This window comes from Felis catus, chromosome X, assembly GCF_018350175.1.
Source record: "Felis catus isolate Fca126 chromosome X, F.catus_Fca126_mat1.0, whole genome shotgun sequence".
Classification (NCBI taxonomy): Eukaryota; Metazoa; Chordata; class Mammalia; order Carnivora; family Felidae; genus Felis; species Felis catus.
The window spans coordinates 27,468,645-27,485,874 of NC_058386.1; the positions used below are offsets into that span (position 1 = coordinate 27,468,645).

Here is a 17,230-nt window from a genome sequence, read left to right on the forward strand (position 1 = left end):
TATTCTGTAACACACATGTGCATGCATGAGTAAAGGGTTAACATTCAGCCTTTACTGAAGCAGTCCAGCCTGGGACTGACCTTAGGCTCCCAAAGCAATGTTTCCTTGTAATGCTAACTTTAAGATGACTGGGAAATGTTAGGCCTCCCTTGTTTGTTGTATAGAACTGTATCTGCATTGGGGAATTCGTGAATTCGAATGTAACCTAGGGTCTATATGACTAGAGTGGTGTAGAAGATGAAAGGGAAATACAGACCGTGGCTTCTATTTAAAGTGAGCTGCAAAGAGGGGCGCCTGGGTGGCGCAGTCGGTTAAGCGTCCGACTTCAGCCAGGTCACGATCTCGCGGTCTGTGAGTTCGAGCCCCGCGTCGGGCTCTGGGCTGACGGCTCAGAGCCTGGAGCCTGTTTCCGATTCTGTGTCTCCCTCTCTCTCTGCCCCTCCCCTGTTCATGCTCTGTCTCTCTCTGTCCCAAAAATAAATAAACGTTGAAAAAAAAAAATTTTTAAAGTGAGCTGCAAAGAGCTTGGTTTTTACCCCTGGCAGCCTTTCCCTGTGTGGGCAAGGAGTCAAAAGAAGCGAAGTGTGAAGTTAGTATGCAATGCTTGTCCACGGATAATGAATCATGATGCTGTATTTGCTTTGTTTGACTAGTATCCTGCTATAAAGTCTAGTAAACAAAATATTAAAGGCCTATTTGTATTTTGTGAGTTCTAACCCATAATGACACCTATGGTGATGAATTATACTTAACGTATTTGTGTGTGAGTGTTTGAGTGTGTGTGTGTACGTGTGTGTGTGATAGTTGATATCATAAATGTAATTCCATGTATGTAATATATAATGTAATAATGCTTTCAACTTATCTTTTCTAGCATTTATCAGGAAGGTACTAAACAGTTTATTTTTATTGGATCATTTTCTAGTCACAAGTACATGAAAAAAACATTTTATAGCTTCAACTTGCAGCATCTAAGGGCCACTAGATTCTGAAGCTAATGGAAATAATAGCCATCATATTTTCTTAAAATCTCTAAAATTGAGCTATGAACTTATTTACATCTGATCACACATAGGGTTCACATTTCAACACAGAAATCTGTATAACTTACAACTAAGACTGTTAGTTTCCTTTTCATATTCCAAACCCAGCCCTTCCTGGTTCTAGAACAATTCCTGATAGCACACAGTTTGGTGGGTGAGACTTGACCAATATCTGAAATAATTAAATGATCGTCTATAAAGAGATTGTGGGGCACAAGTGGTTTTCAGGGTAATTATGACATCTACATTGGGTATATCCTTGTGTTTCCCACCACTATAGCATATGTCTTATACTATTTGTTGTTTACATTGACCTCCCGCACTGAGCTTTGATTTCTGGATGAACTGGGTTCCTACACATGACAGGCATTCAGTAAACACCTGGTGAATGAAAGATAAAAAATTTCAAAATTCCAGATTTTTTTTCAATTTAAGAAGCCATGTATGTCCAGAGTTATCAACAGAAAGAATATAATTTCATCCTCAAGTTAAACAGCTTTAATTAACAGACAAAAATATTAGGAGATTGGACTATATAAAAAGAAGAAACTTCTGCATGGCAAAAAAAAATCTTCAAAGCAAAGTCAAAGGACAAATGACAAATTATAAAAACAGTATTTGTGACATCTCAGATAAAGGACTAATTTTCTTAATACAAAGGAAGGTTCTGCACATTAATTTTAAAAAGGCCAACAACCCAGAGGAAAAAAACTGGACAGAAGTTAAGGACAGTCCACAAAAAAGAAAACATAAGTGGATTTTAAACATACATAAAAAAGCTAAACTTTGTAACGAGAGATTCGAAAATTTCATCTATTGCACTGACGGAAATCTAAGTCTGAAATACACCAGGCTGCTAAGGCTGTGGAAAATATACTATTCTATAAGGCCAGTGAAATGTACATACTGGTGTACCCCTTGTGGAAGAAAATTTGGCAATATCTATCAAATGCATATAACCCTTGACCCAGAACTTTTACTGCTAGGAATTTATCTTGTAGATGTATTTATGCAACAAAAGTCACCGCGTGGTGACGGTAGGCAGATGGTGGATGGGGTGGAAGATTTTCACTATATTTGAAACTTTTGCAAAATATAAATGTATCACCTTCACAAAGAAATAAATTAATTTAGAGAGGAAAACTACCGGATTCTCTTCTTACCAAAAATAATGGCGACAATATATAATTTAATAACAAATCATTATTAATAGGCTACAAGATATCTAAAGCCATCAGTCCAAAATTGTGAATATTTTCCTATGACAATATCACTTAATTAATGGTAGGGTAGAATGTGAAACTTTCTGACATATAATTTTTGTGCTTTTCCACACCTTCAAAAGAATCTTCAGGAATTGATGGCTTCTGTGTAGTTCATGGGAAAAGATAACGCGCATAATTTATGATGTAGAATACGAGTAGGTTTCATGTCAGCTTTTATGTGTCTTAAAATTATTTACCGTTACAACTACTACTTTATGTTCTTATCAAAATATGTATATTAACAGTTTACTAGTAAAATGCATCATTTTCCTAATAATCTTTTTAAATATTATATAACCATACTCTTCATACAATATGTTCCCTGTGGTGAAAGCAAATAAATTAAACACTCTCAGTTTCTTTATGTGTTAATTTAGTATCTAACCAAGTCTTGACCTAATTTCACACAAGATTAGCTTCCATTTTTTTCAACTTCTGAATTTTAATTTCAACTGTGTAGAAATTTTAATAATAAGATAAACAGAGGTGTCTGTTTTAGAAATAAACAGATATTAAATACTGGCTTCATATCTTACACCAAAAACATTCTAGAGAAATTAAAGTGTTAAGTGTAAAAAAATTAACAACAGAATTAGAATAAGATATTGCTGTGAGTAAGCTCTTTAGAAGAAAGTAATGTGAATAAACTATTAAATATAATATTTGTATTGCTCATTCAAAATTCAGGCCAATTAGCAGAATTAAAAACAAATGACAGCTGAGTCTATTTGTAGCATCCATCAGACGATGGGTAATAATCTTTTCATATAAAAAGATCTTTTAATACATGAAACGAGATGGAGAATCTACTGGAAAACTGGATAAAGAGTATAAACAGGAATTTGACAAAAAATGAAAACATCCAATAAACAAAAGTCCAAAGTAATCAATGGAATGCAAATTAAAACAGCAAAAATAAACCATCATTTGCCTATTATACTGGCTTTTGTAAAAGGTATTTATCAAAGTTCTAGAAAATAAGCACTCTTAAGATGTTTGTTAGAAGACAAATTCTTACATTTACTTTAGGGACTAATCTGATCATTCATACCAAAAAGCAAGACTTCTACCCTGCAAATTACAAACATGCGTGAGAGATTAAGAAAAGCCTAAACAAATAAAGGAATATACCTTATTCTCCTACTGGAAGAAACCATTTGGAAGGTCCTATATTGTAAAGATATCAACTCTCTTCAAATAAGCTATAAATTCAATTCAATCTCTTTTAAAATTATAAGACCTGGTTTTTAATAGAAAGTGATGTGCCAAGTCTAAGATTTATATGCAAATGCCAAGCACCAAGAATATCCAACACGATCTGGAAGAACAACAAAGTTTAAAAAGCTTTACTATCAGAGGGGTGCCTGGGCGGCTCAGAATGTTAAGCCTCTGACTCTTGATTTGTGCTCAGGTCATCATCTCACAGTGTGAGAGATGGAGCCCCTCAGCGGGTTCCATGCTGGCAGCATGGAGCCTGCTTGGAATACTCTACTTTTCTCTCTACCTCTCCCCTGCTTATTCTCTCTCTCTCTCTCTCTCTCTCTCTCTCTCTCTCTCTCCCTCTCTCTCAATAAACAAAAAAAGAAACAAGCAAACTTAAAAAAAAAAAGATGGGGTGCCTGGGTGGCTCGGTCAGTTAAGCGTCCAACTCTTGACTTTGACTCAGGTCATGATCTCAAGGGTCATGAGTTCGAGCCCTGCATCAGGCTCTGCAATGACAACAGGGAGCCTACTTAGGATTCTCTCTCTCTCCCTCTCTGCTCTTCCCCTGCTCACAGTCTCTCTCTTTCTTTCTCTCTCAAAATAAATAAATAAACTTCCAAAAAAGAGAATGTTTACTACCAGGTATCATTATTTAATATAATGAATTCTGTGTGGTATTGCTGGACTATATGTATTTACTTAATTTATGACAATGGTGCCACTTCAGTTGAGTGGAGGGTGGATGATCTAGAAATACACACGCTCTACAGGTGTTTGAAGTCAGAAGAAAGCTTATCCTCGGCAAGGGAGGTAACTGGGAAGGTGTTAATTACTGGGAATGAACATGAAGGAAGATGCTGGGGCAATGTTCTAATTCTTGATTGGGTGCTAGAAGCATGGTAAGCTAATTTTTAAAAAATCCATCAACCTCTATTCTTATGATCTGTGTACCTTCCTATGTGTCTCTTATCTTCCAACTTAAAAGATTACATGGAAATATTTTAAAAGCCTTAGGGTAAATACCTAGCAGTGCAATTGCTGGATCCTAGGGTAGTTCGATTTTTAACTTTTTGAGGAACCTCCATACTGTTTTCCAGAGCGGCTGCACCGGTTTGCATTCCCACCAACAGCATAAGAGGGTTCCTCTTTCTCAGCTCTGCTACGTATTTACCCAAAGGATATCAAAAATACTGATTTGAAGGGATACATGCACCCCGATGTTTATAGCAGCATTATCAACAATAGCCAAATTATGGACAGAGCCAAAATGTCCATCAACTGATGAATGGATAAAAAAGATGTGGTGTATATACACAATGGAATATTACTCAGCCATAAAAAGAATGAAATCTTGCCATTTGCAACAATGTGGATGGAGCTAGAGTGCATTGTGCTAAGTGGAATGGCAGTCAGAGAAAGACCAATACCATATGGTTTCACTTCTATATGGAAGTTATGAAACAAAACAGATGAACATAAGGGAAAAAAAAAAAGAAAGACAAACCGCTACACAGACCCTTAACTACAGAGAACAAACTGATGATTCCTGGAGGGGAAGTGAGTCGGGGGATGGGCTAGATGTGTGATGGGTATAAGGTGGCACCTGTTGTGATGAGTCCTAGCTATTGAATGGATGTGATAAATCACTAAATTCTATACCCGAAACTAATATTACATTGTATGTAAATTAACTGGAATATTAAAAATTAAAATAAAAAAGGATTCATTCCTTTCAATGAAAAAATTTGACTTCTATGAATTTTTCTTGGGGAATATCAGAGATACACAAAACACAGAGATGTGATGAGCATGCTCAATTCTGTCATTTATACTAGTGAAGAACCGACACAAAACCCCTCAAGTGGAATAAATTACCTGCATATAATGGGATACTTTGCAACTTTTAAACTATATATTATGAAAAACATTCTACTTTGAAAAATATTCATGATATGTTAATTAGTAAAAAGATAAGTTATACACCACACATAAATTATATCTTTGATTTTCTGTGTATATTTGGCATATCAGTATGTACACACACACACACACACACACAAATATATATATTTAAATGACTGGAAATACATAACACTATAAACCATGATTTTTGGGGAGGGTGTTACCAATTATAGATAATTTTTAATTGCTAATATATTTTAGTTTTTTCCAAAGTTTTCTTTCCAAAGCTTTTCCAAAGTTTTCTTTCTTACTACACAGAGTTTTATTTTCTATGTTTTAAACATTAAATGAAAATGAATAAATGGATAATACTGATTGGGTGACTGGCTATCCCTCTAAAATATTTCCAACAATAAAATTACCATTTTAACTTAGATTTACAATATGCTTTAGGTACTATATGACTGATTTTACTTCTATTAGCTTCCTTGATCTCATCCATAATTCTATGAAATATATATTCTTTTCTACAACTGACAAATGAGTAAATTAAGGTCCAAAACTATAAATAATATTCCCAGTATTACTGTTAAGTGAAAAAAAAAATGTGGCATTAAACATCTGGGTTTTCCTGACTCCATATTCTAACTTTCCTTTTCTCTTCCCTGCCAAAACATACATTCTTCAATCTTTCAAAATCTAATGTATTATTTGATAAATGGAGTATTAAAATTCATACTTTTCCAAAGATTTTAATATTTATGGAGACAATCTATATCCTTCATGCTAATTAGCATTAATGAGATATACATTTAGAAGTCAACTTTAATATGACCAATATAAATGAAATGCATGTATAAACATATTCTGAAAACAAAAAAAAAATACTATTTGACATTTGTTAATTCAACATTGTCTATCAGGGTGCCTAGGTGGCTCAGTCGGTTAAGCGTCTGACTTTGGCTCAGGTCATGATCTCACGGTTTGTGGGTTCGAGCTCCTTGTTGGGCTCTGTGCTCACAGCTCAGAGCCCTGAGCCTGCTTCGGATTCTGTGTTTCCCTCTCTCTCTCTCTGCTCCTCCCCCACTTGTGTGCGCACGCGCGTGTGCGCTCGCTCTCTCTCTCTCTCTCTCTCAAAAATAAATAAATATTAAAATTTGTTTTTAAAACATTACCTATTATATAGGGACTACAAGATAAATTAGATTGCTTACTGAATAAATCTTTCAATTATGATTAATCTAAAACCATGATTAAATAAATGATCTCCATGCAACTGTAGTAATTATCTTCCCCATTTTGGTAGATTTGTCATCCATTTTAAAATAAAGATATAGACAAAATAAGTTGTTATAATAATTAAAAATGGTAAGAAAAAATTGCCAGTTCAAATACATAGCAATTCTAATGATAAATTAACATTATTTCCAAAGAATTTAATAATAAATACTGAATTCTGAACCTTCCATATTTAAAAATAAAGATGATACCTGATGGAGTTTTAACTCAATTTAAAAATTCCTATCTCATATAATTCCAAAGCAAATACCAGGTAAATGAAATTTTGGTGTAAAAAATAAAGCCATACAAATAATGAAGATGCGGGTAAATGTTCTTATAACTTTGATGTAAAAGTTACAATTTTGACTTTAAAATCATAAAGTGATTGATTTAAATTCATAGCAGTATAAAACCTCCTCATATAAAAAAATCAAATAAGCAAAAGCAAAATCAAACCCCAAAACAATCCGTATTAAATAACTTGACAGACACTCAAGATAAAACCATTCTCACAGATCAATAGGACAAAGACAAACACGCTACAGAAAACAATGAACAGGGCTCACAAATTCATAACAGAAGAACTATACCTGACCTAGAAGTCTATTCAAACTGTTTAACTTCACTAGAAACCATAGGAATCAAATTCAAGCAAATCTGGCTTCCAGCTAACTTACGAGCACTTTACAAGTGCACCTATCGATTTGGCAAGTTTTATTAGATGACATGTAATAACAAAAGTGCAGGGAATCGGGCCCTCTTGTAAAGTGCTCGTAAGTTAGCTGGAATATCCCTCCAGGAAGGGTAGGGCTGGGAGTGGATTGGGTAGAGTTTTGCATTATGTATTCAAATATAAATATATTACCACACTTAGACCATAAATTCTACATTTAATATTTTCTCTCAAGGCAACAATGGTGTGTACACATGTGAAATCACAAGAATGTTTGCCACAGCCTCACTTATAGATACACATCATGTGAAATTGCTTACACGCTCACCAACGGGGTACGGGTGAAAGGTTTTGGGACATCCATCCAGTCATACTCCGCAGATGTGTCATAAGTGACGAACATGTATATTTAGTAATATGAAAAAATATGTGATGCGTCAAAAGTTTAAAAGTGTTAATTGCTGGGCAATAGGTCATCTTTTCTTACTTGCACTTTTAATTTGACTCCAAGGAACGTGTACTACTTTTAATCAGAAAATGGCTATTTTAAATGTAGGTATACATACCCACTTCTGTGGAAACAGATTATTTGCATATTCCTCACAATGTACCAAGCATTATTCTTTTTTTGGTATATCAGTCTTTTTTTACCTATCAACCACATTTAGTAATAACAAGATTGTGGTATAGGTACTATGAATGCCTAGATTTTACACGTGAAAAGTTGACAAAGAGACACTAAGTGACTTGGCCAAGCTCACAGAGCCAGTAAGTGATAACCAAGCTAGAATGTGAACCCAAGAAGTCAAGCTGAGAAACTCACGCTCTTAACCACTGTACTACTTTGTCTCTCATTCCTTTTAGCTATAAGGCTTTGAGAAAATATACTGAAAAGAGCACAAAAGAAAGTCTCCTTTCTTTCCCAGCAGTTATTAGAAGAAATTCCTTTAGTTACTTACTAGATCTTATACAGTTTCTTCCTAACTCGGAAAGTATGTAGGATAATGAAGTTCTGTTGCCCTTGCAACTACTAAATTCAAATTCCAAAACTGCCCCTTGTTTTATTTTCTTGCTTAAATCATATGACTGATCCCCAATTGTCTCCAAATCCTTTAGCTTGCCTTTTGGAAAAAAAAATGGCTTTCAACAATCTGACCTTATCTGACTTTACTATTCACATCTTTCTAATAACAAAACCCCATCTTGCTTCTGTTCCTCTGTCATTGTCTACTCTACCATTAAAATGTCTTCTTTTTCTCAGTAAAATACCTCATTTCCTAATTGACATATATAAAACTCTTTTCCATTCTTCATGTTTTGGGTAATGAAAGTGCCACGTTCTCAGAGAAGATTGCCTAATCCCTCTGGATAGAAATAATTATTCTTTCTAATAAACTCGGTAGCATTTATTATCTTTGCTACTTCATCAGGCCCTGTCAGGTACTGCTTTTTTCTTTATGTTACTAATTTCTTTCCACTTGTATCTTCTTCCCTTACCTTTCCCCCCAAAGCCTTCAAACACACACACACACACACACACACACACACACACACACACACACACACACACAACCACCAGCACACTGAACACATCACACACATCTAACCAAAATTGAATGTTGCGTCTTTGTATACTCTTACCACTTTCTCTTATTTGGTGCAGCATTTGCTCGGTGAACAATCACACAAAGTAACCAATCAATTTCTAACAGAGCAAAGAGAAGGTAAAGCTGAGGATGAAAAGCGGAACTCTCTTCGGAGTACTTATATTCTCACATATATGGCACTCCTAAATCTGCTTCTTGTTTTAGTCTACGTGTGAGCACCCAAACCCATGAGGACAGTAAGAACAGGGCTTTCCTGGAAGTGAGGTTCGTGAAGTATGATCTGAATACACCCAAGTATGAAAGGGTAGCATCTAGTCAGTTAAGAAGACGAAGAAACACATGTATAAGACTCAATTCTTCATGGGTTTTTTTGTTATTGTTGTTAGTTATGTTGATGTCATGCATTCCCGAGCTAGAGACAAGACTAGATGTGTATTCACTACAGCACTGGCAGAAACACTGCCCGTGCAATTAATTCAATGAATATTTACCTAGTCATTATTTTTCTTCCAACTCCCACCCTATATACTATCCACAAATCTGTTCTTTTTTTTTAAATTTTTTTTCAACGTTTATTTATTTTTGGGACAGAGAGAGACAGAGCATGAACGGGGGAGGGGCAGAGAGAGAGGGAGACACAGAATTGGAAACAGGCTCCAGGCTCTGAGCCATCAGCCCAGAGCCTGATGCGGGGCTCGAACTCCCGGACCGCGAGATCGTGACCTGGCTGAAGTCGGACGCTTAACCGACTGCGCCACCCAGGTGCCCCACAAATCTGTTCTTTTTAATTGATTCAAGTTGCTCATTATATGGCTAAGTATAAAACTTCACTGCCAACCCCCCCCCCCACCTTAAACAAAAGCTAAATAACGGTGCATTCTGAATGCATCTTAAACAAATATTCTCTTTCCACCAACCAAAAAAAAAAAAAATCTCCCAAAATTTAGTAATACCAATTGAATAATTCAAGTAGACCATTATCATCCTTTGGATAAAAAAAGCATGTGGTATGGAATATTTGGAGACCTCATTTTACCTTGCGTATTTTTCTACCTCAATAAATTAAAGCTACCAGAGAACCGGAACTGAGGAATGATCTATTTTCAGGCACAGTATTCAATTATTTTTTACAACTGGTCTTATGGTAAAGTATCTCTCACTAGGAGGTCATTTATTTTCTTTCCCTCTGGAAATTTAATAAAAGAATAATGAATATAAAAGTGAAAAATACATTACGGTTATATGCCACCAGACATTTAAAAATTACAAATCCATATATGATTTTAAACTGACCAATTATAATTTATTTTTAGGACAGTCACTCTCCAATGGCATAGCTATTGGGATTTTACTTCAAACATAAGTGGGTTTTCTCTTAAAATATGTGGTCATCACGTACAGTGTTTAAAGATCTGTATTTCCTACGTTGCTGTCAGTTTTAACTGAATGTAATAATGAAGTCTCCTGTAACAGATCACAGTATATATTAGTTTCATTGCATAACCACTTCATTAGCACATCTGAATTTTGTTATTGTTGCCAAAGATCTGAAACACATAATACATGATGAGCCAAATGAACATGCCTAGGGAGATTTCAAAGTCAGTAAAATTTGATGTACAATAAATAGGTTTGCAGTCCTGGGAGAACTGGGCCCTTATTACCACACTAAACCAATATTGGCTTTGAAATAAACCTTGGTGCTCATGAGCAGTATTCTTGTTCATTAATTTCTTAGTTTGCAATATAAGCAACTAACTCCATAGTAAAATAATCCTTAATAATACACATAGTTCATGGAAAAATGTTTTTTGACTGTTCACCTTGATTTAAACCTACCCTAACGTTGGGTAACAAGCTTCTGTAATGGCTCTCAGAGGCATTAGACAAGTAAAGTGAATTGGTGAAATTGATTTACCCAAACTTCAATAGCTATCATTTATCTTCTAAAATGGATTTGGTAGGGATTTACACCCACCTTACTAGCCACCTACCCACACATTCTTTACTACATAATGTGATTTTGATCATATACTATTTAAACCCCGAGGACAATAAAACTTACAAAGAGGGTAAAACGTAATTTTATATGACACATACACATACCACAAAATGTGTTGGTACACATTAACCCCATATTTTTCTCTCTCCTTCTCTCCCAGCTCATACTCATTCTAGAAAAAGGAAAGAACTGCTTTATTCTCACACTCTCCCACCAGCAGTCTTTGTTCTTATTTGCTGAACAGACCTGAGCAGCAGCCTGGCTGATATAAAAAAGGTCCTCTGGATTGTTAGCAAACACTTGTGTGTGTGTGTGTGTGTGTGTGTGTGTGTGTGTTCTGTTCATTTTGCTTGATCAAAATTCAAAAGAAACTAAGCCAGGAGCTGTGTAATTCTACCCAAACAATAGGAATCATAACAAATTATAATAGCTTGATATTTATTAAGATCATCCCTGAGCTGTCAGATCAAATTAGCTATTTTAATAATAGAATTTTTAAAAACCAGAGTCCTCTCCTTTGTTAACATACAAATCACTATACTTCAGAATACAAACATCAGAGAAAAAGGGCGAAAAACACACTGCATGATTACATACCCTCACTTTTAGAAATTCCATTAAGAACAATTTAATATTGTTGGAAGGGAGGTGGGTGGTGAGATGGGCAGAATGGGTGATGGGCATTAACTAGAATGTAAAGCAATACATTTTAAAGAACAAACAAAAAACATTTTCACTATGTAAACGTAACTTCAAACTTAAATTACTTAAAATTAAATCCAGTTTCAAAATCAGTTCCTCAGTTGCACTTGCCCCATTTCCAGTGCTCAAAAGCCACAGAGAACATATCCATTACTGCGAACAGTTATCTCACACAGGGCTACAGGCCATACTATAGTGCTTGCTTCAGGATTGATGTTCCTAAAAGACTTAACCACCCTCATGATTTCGTTTTGAAGCAGAACAAAAGATTTTAGAAAAGAATTTGACAGTTTTGAGGGCACGACAATGAATTGCTGCTTTTAATCTCAACATTTTCCGGCTAGTCTGTTGTTTTCAAAAACTCGTCTTCCAAAAGAAAGAAAATCACCACATTGAAAAAGAGTTCTGTTTCTTTGCCCTCCTCAGAATGAATCATTTTATTAAGTTTAAAAATGTCAAGATTAAAAAGTATTTTTATAACAAATGGCATCATCTGCATAACTCGCATTTATATTTTCTCTGTGCAATAGTCTCTATTTGCAAATGGATGCATTATTGTTATTTATACCACAAAGTGAATGCATATTGCATTACCCATGAAATGAAATATGCCTAACAATGAAGAAAATCAAAGTCTCCAGGAGTTTTAATCTTACTGATAAATAAAAAAAGCTAATATGATCTAGAATAGCGATTCCTGGAAATAGGGATGTCTAGGGGTGGGGGGGGCTGCTGTTTGAACGCAAAAAATGAGCAGATGCGTCATTGGCGTATGTTAAGATGAAGCTTTATTAGGTGTGCAGACATTATAACGAAAGTGAATAAAACCCAAGGTGTGTGTGTGTGTTGGGGGGGGGGGGGAGTAGCTCTTTTCCTGCCAGCCAGAAGAAAAAAAGAGCACAGATAGAAATTTGAAAAAGAAGAAAATTTGATTTCTTTGGAGAGAATAACCAAAAAATCTAGGCAGAAGGCAGGGCCCAAGCTACTTACGTTTCTGCCAGTGTTCTTACTACCGGCCCATTTTAACAAGAGTCTAGGGCAGGAGGCAGCAAACTATGGCTCATGAATCAAATTCAGACACCGCTTGTTTTTATGCAGTCTGAGAGCTAAGAATGATTTATTTTTTACATTTTAAATAACTGATAAAAAAATTAAAAGACACTTGACACATGGAAACCATATGAAATGATATGAAATGCAAATTTACATCCATGAATAAAGTAATATTGGAACACTTCTGTGCCCATTCTTTACATATTGACTCTGGCCACATTTGCACGATCAAGGCAGCAATGGAACCGTCAAGGGAAAAACCTTATGGCCTGCAAAGCCTAAAACGATGACCATCTGTGCCTTTAAAGTTTGCTGATCCCTGATCTACATGACCATGCATTTCTTCACTCAGTCTCCTGTACTTCTAAGTCTGTTCCCTGCCTGTCTCCCAGAGCTGCTTTAAGGAGTCGGTCGGTGAGGGAGGTGCCTGGGGCTCAGTGTATGAGACAAATTTAAGCACAGCATCCATTACCTCCTGTCCCCTCTGGGAACCCCTTGTGTAACTTTGAAAATGTAAGAGGACAGTGACCTCTGTAGGAAATTTTTAAAGGGGAGCCCTGGTGGCTCAGTTGGTTAAGCATTGGGACTCTTGGTTTCAGCTCAAGTCACGAGCTCACAGTTTGTGAGTTCGAGCCCTGCATTAAGCTTTGCACTGACAGCACAGAACCTGCTTGAGATTCTCTCTCTCCTTCTCTCTCTATGCCTTCCCTGCTCATGCGCTCTCTCCATCTCCCAAAATAAATAAATAAACTTAAAAAAAATCCCATAACCCTCCTGGTCTATCGTTGAGGAAGTTTGTGTGGCCAGTATTTGCAAACGTCTACCCTCCACCTAGGACCAGCTAGCTCAAGCTTGCAAGGGTAGTCAGCTGAAATTAGAACCTGAATATCACACATGGCAAATGTTTAACAAGACAGAATTATCTATATTAGTATTTAATGTTAAAATCTTTCCGGGGCACCTGCCTGGCGCAGTTGGTTGAGCATCTGAATTCAGTTCATGATCTCACTTTCGGGGAGTTAGGGCCCCACGTCGGGTTTTGTGCTGCACTGCAGAGCCTGCTTTGGATTCTCAGTCTCCCTTCCTTTCTCTGCCCTTCCCCCACTTGCTCGTGTGTGTGTGTGTGTGTGTGTGTGTGTGTGTGTGTGTGTGTGCGCGCGCGCGCGCGCTCTCTCTCTCTCTGGCTCTCTCTCTTTCTCAAAAGTAAACACTAAAAAGGAAATCTTTTCATTTTCTTTCCCAGAAGTTATATGATTCAGAAAAAAGCAACAAAACATGGAACAAAGAAAATGAAATGATGTACCAACACAAAAGCGGGAAAAACAAATGTGAAAAATACTGTTATTATATCTCGTAAGTTACTGTTAACACTGATGGGCACTGGTTACATGCTTGCCAATAGCTTCACGTGGCTGTTGAGTACCTGGAAGGTGGTTTTTTGGAACAGAGACTCAAAGAACATGCAAAATACACTGGGGATTTCAAAGGCTTGGTACAACACAAACGATGCAAAATATCTTCGTATTTTCATACGGATTAAAATATCAAAACGATATCATTTCAGATATACTGAATTAAATAAAATGTTAATAAAATCAATTTCACCTGCTTATTTTTTTTCCTGTTTAGTGTGGCTACTAGAACATCTAAAATGACACATGTGGCTTGCATTCAAATTCCATAGAATAATGCTATGCATCTAGAAATGGCAGAAAACTATTAAATGAAAGATAATCCACGTACGTGAAAAGAAAAAAGAAGTCACGTGACTTCGAGTACATTTAGGCTCTTTATTTTAAAAGAAAGAGCTGAAGTTTTTTATGAATAGAACATCAATTTCTTTTTGCCTCCATTAAATGAATGCTGAATAAATATTTTAAGCAAGTGGTACGAAGGAACAATGAGTTATTAGCTTGTCTCAGATGGGTCCAGCTGTCCCCAATATGCTTCCTACACTCCTAGGGATGAAGCAGACTTCTGTGTATTAATTCCATTTCTTATTTGCTGCTTCCATGTGGCACTGAGTGCTCTTGTAAGGTCCTGGGGATTGTCTTCCATCCACAGGGTGCCTCGAAACCGGTGCTGTAGAGCTTCATTTGCACATCACGGCATCGTCCGACTATTGTGACCTCCAGGCTGTCTACCGTGCAACTCTATTTTTCACCTACTTCTGTCTCAGGGGGAGGGTGCTGAACAAAGAAACAGCTACACACTGAACATGTTATCATCACATAAGAGAAAGGGAAAAGGAGACAGGAGAGAAATAGAGACCCGGGGTTTGTGGGGTTTCCCCGGGTCTCAGATGTGGTTTCCTCTGCATTAGGGCTGAGCAGTGTAACCCAGGGGAAGAAAGAGAGACAGGCACGTGGATGGGAAAGGCAAGGCAGAGTCAGAGGCTTCCAATGACTACCGCAGTGGGGTAAGTGATGACAGTAGCGGACTAGAAGTCAAAGGACCCCGGTTCTAACACCACCTCTGCCTCTATCTGTATCATCTGTGGTCGTTCATTCCGTATCTCTGGAACATCATTTTCTCAGCTGGAAAATGTAGCGACTGGATTAGACTAGCTCGGAGTGCCTTCTCCAGCTTGAATGTTCTATGAATAAATTCCGTCTCTGGCAGAGGACAGAGCAATGTACACAGCCCTGAGCGTGTCACTGGGTTTAAAAGAGACAAAGACTGTTGGCCCGACACCTGAATGCCTGTGAACATAAAAGATGTTCTCTGAGGGTTTATTAGGAGCCTTTGACAGAGGCCTAAAATGTGGAAAATCCCATGACAGCAGGATACCTTGTCACCCTAAGCAGATGTAAGCTTAATTTTCCTCACAGCAAGATAATGAGCAATATAATAGAGCCTAACAAAGCAATTTTGGATAAAGGCTTAACACAGTCAACTGTCATGGTGTTTCAGTCATTTATTTACAGCATCGAAACAACTTTCCTCTAAAGCCAGGATTCCTGCCAGATAACCTGTGGAATGCACTTAGCGCAACGACCGACACCGAACGGCTAACAATTTTGTCCAGCTCCAGGGCTTTGCCGGCGTAGGACGTGTATTTCCTGGCTCTGGCTAAGGTTGCGGCTTCATTCCTGATGATGTGGCAACATTTTAAGCTCCGGTTTCCAAGAAAGAGCTGAGACACAGTTGTTCTCGGGCCCTGGAAGCCGCTGCTTGCAGGGGCAGGTTGGGAACATCTAGAATATCTCAAATCCTGAGATACACGAGACAACAAGTTTGGGGTCCTCAGGATAGCATTTGCAAACTTAAAGGGAAAAGATCCCATTCTTTGAAATTTTTTTTAATGTTTTTTATTTTTGAGACAGAGAGAGAGAGAGCATGAACAGGGGAGGGGCAGAGAGAGAGGGAGACACAGAATCCGAAACAGGCTCCAGGCTCCGAGCTTGTCGGCACAGAGCCCGACGCGGGGCTCGAACTCACGGACCGCGAGATCATGACCTGAGCCGAAGTCGGACGCTTAACCCGACTGAGCCACCCAGGCGCCCCAAGATACTATTCTTTGGAAAGGCAAATGCACAACTTGCTCCTAACGTCTCCAGTCCTGATTCATTCATTCATCCCCCAGAGGCTATACACTGAGGTGGAAACCCTTCACACACACACACACACACACACACACACACACACACACACACAGCTGTCCTTTAGAGCAACTCTGTTGGACAAACGTTTTTATTTTTCTGCTGTGATGAGACTGATAAAACCATAGATACGGTGACATTTTCCAATGACTGGACTAAAGCTGGAATCAAGTACTATAAATGAGGGGAGACTGGGTGGCCTAGTCGGTTAAGCGTCCAACTCTTGATTTTGGTTCACGTTATGATCTCACGGTTTGTGCTATCAGGTCCTGCGTCGGGCTCTGCACTGTCAGGGCAAAGCCCACTTGGGATTTTCTCTCTCTCTCTGGCCCTCCCCCACTCGTGCTCTCCCTCTCTCTCAACTTAAAAAAAAAAAAAAAGAACTACAAAGTTGAAGTCATGCTCTTTATCATCACTTTTATACAAATTCTCAGGATTCCAGATTGCATTGATTCATATATTTTTTTCACAGGTGAACCAGGAATTTTTTTTACCAGTCTTGAAATTGTTTTCAATCATTAAAATTCACTGTTGAATTGCTTAATGGCTAAAATAAAAACTACTTAGTGCCTTTTATATGCAATGTGCTAGGTAAATTTTTCGTTCCCTCAACGAGCACTTATTCAGGAAGAAAAGAAAGACATTAAACCACAAGATTGAATTACCAAGTGATGAGTGCTTTAATGAAGACTGACACGAAGCACTCTGGAGGCATGGCATCTGGAGGGTCCATGTCTCCTGGAGGAAGAATGGAGTCAGGTGGCAGTGGGGCAAGTTAGTTTCAGAGAGGAGATCTTTTTCAAGTTGTGTGTTAATGGTTAAACTGGCAAAAGCCATTCTGGGCAGCCCGTGGGGGCAAAAAAAGGAGAGACATCGGCTTCAGCTTGACAATGTGGG

General features: G+C 37.5%; 1 protein-coding gene across 13 annotated transcripts in view; it reads right to left on the minus strand.

The window, feature by feature from the left end:
* DMD (dystrophin) overlaps positions 1–17,230 on the minus strand; it is a 2,379,610-nt gene that overhangs the window by 727,385 nt on the left and 1,634,995 nt on the right. The gene's annotated exons all lie outside the window — the stretch shown is intronic.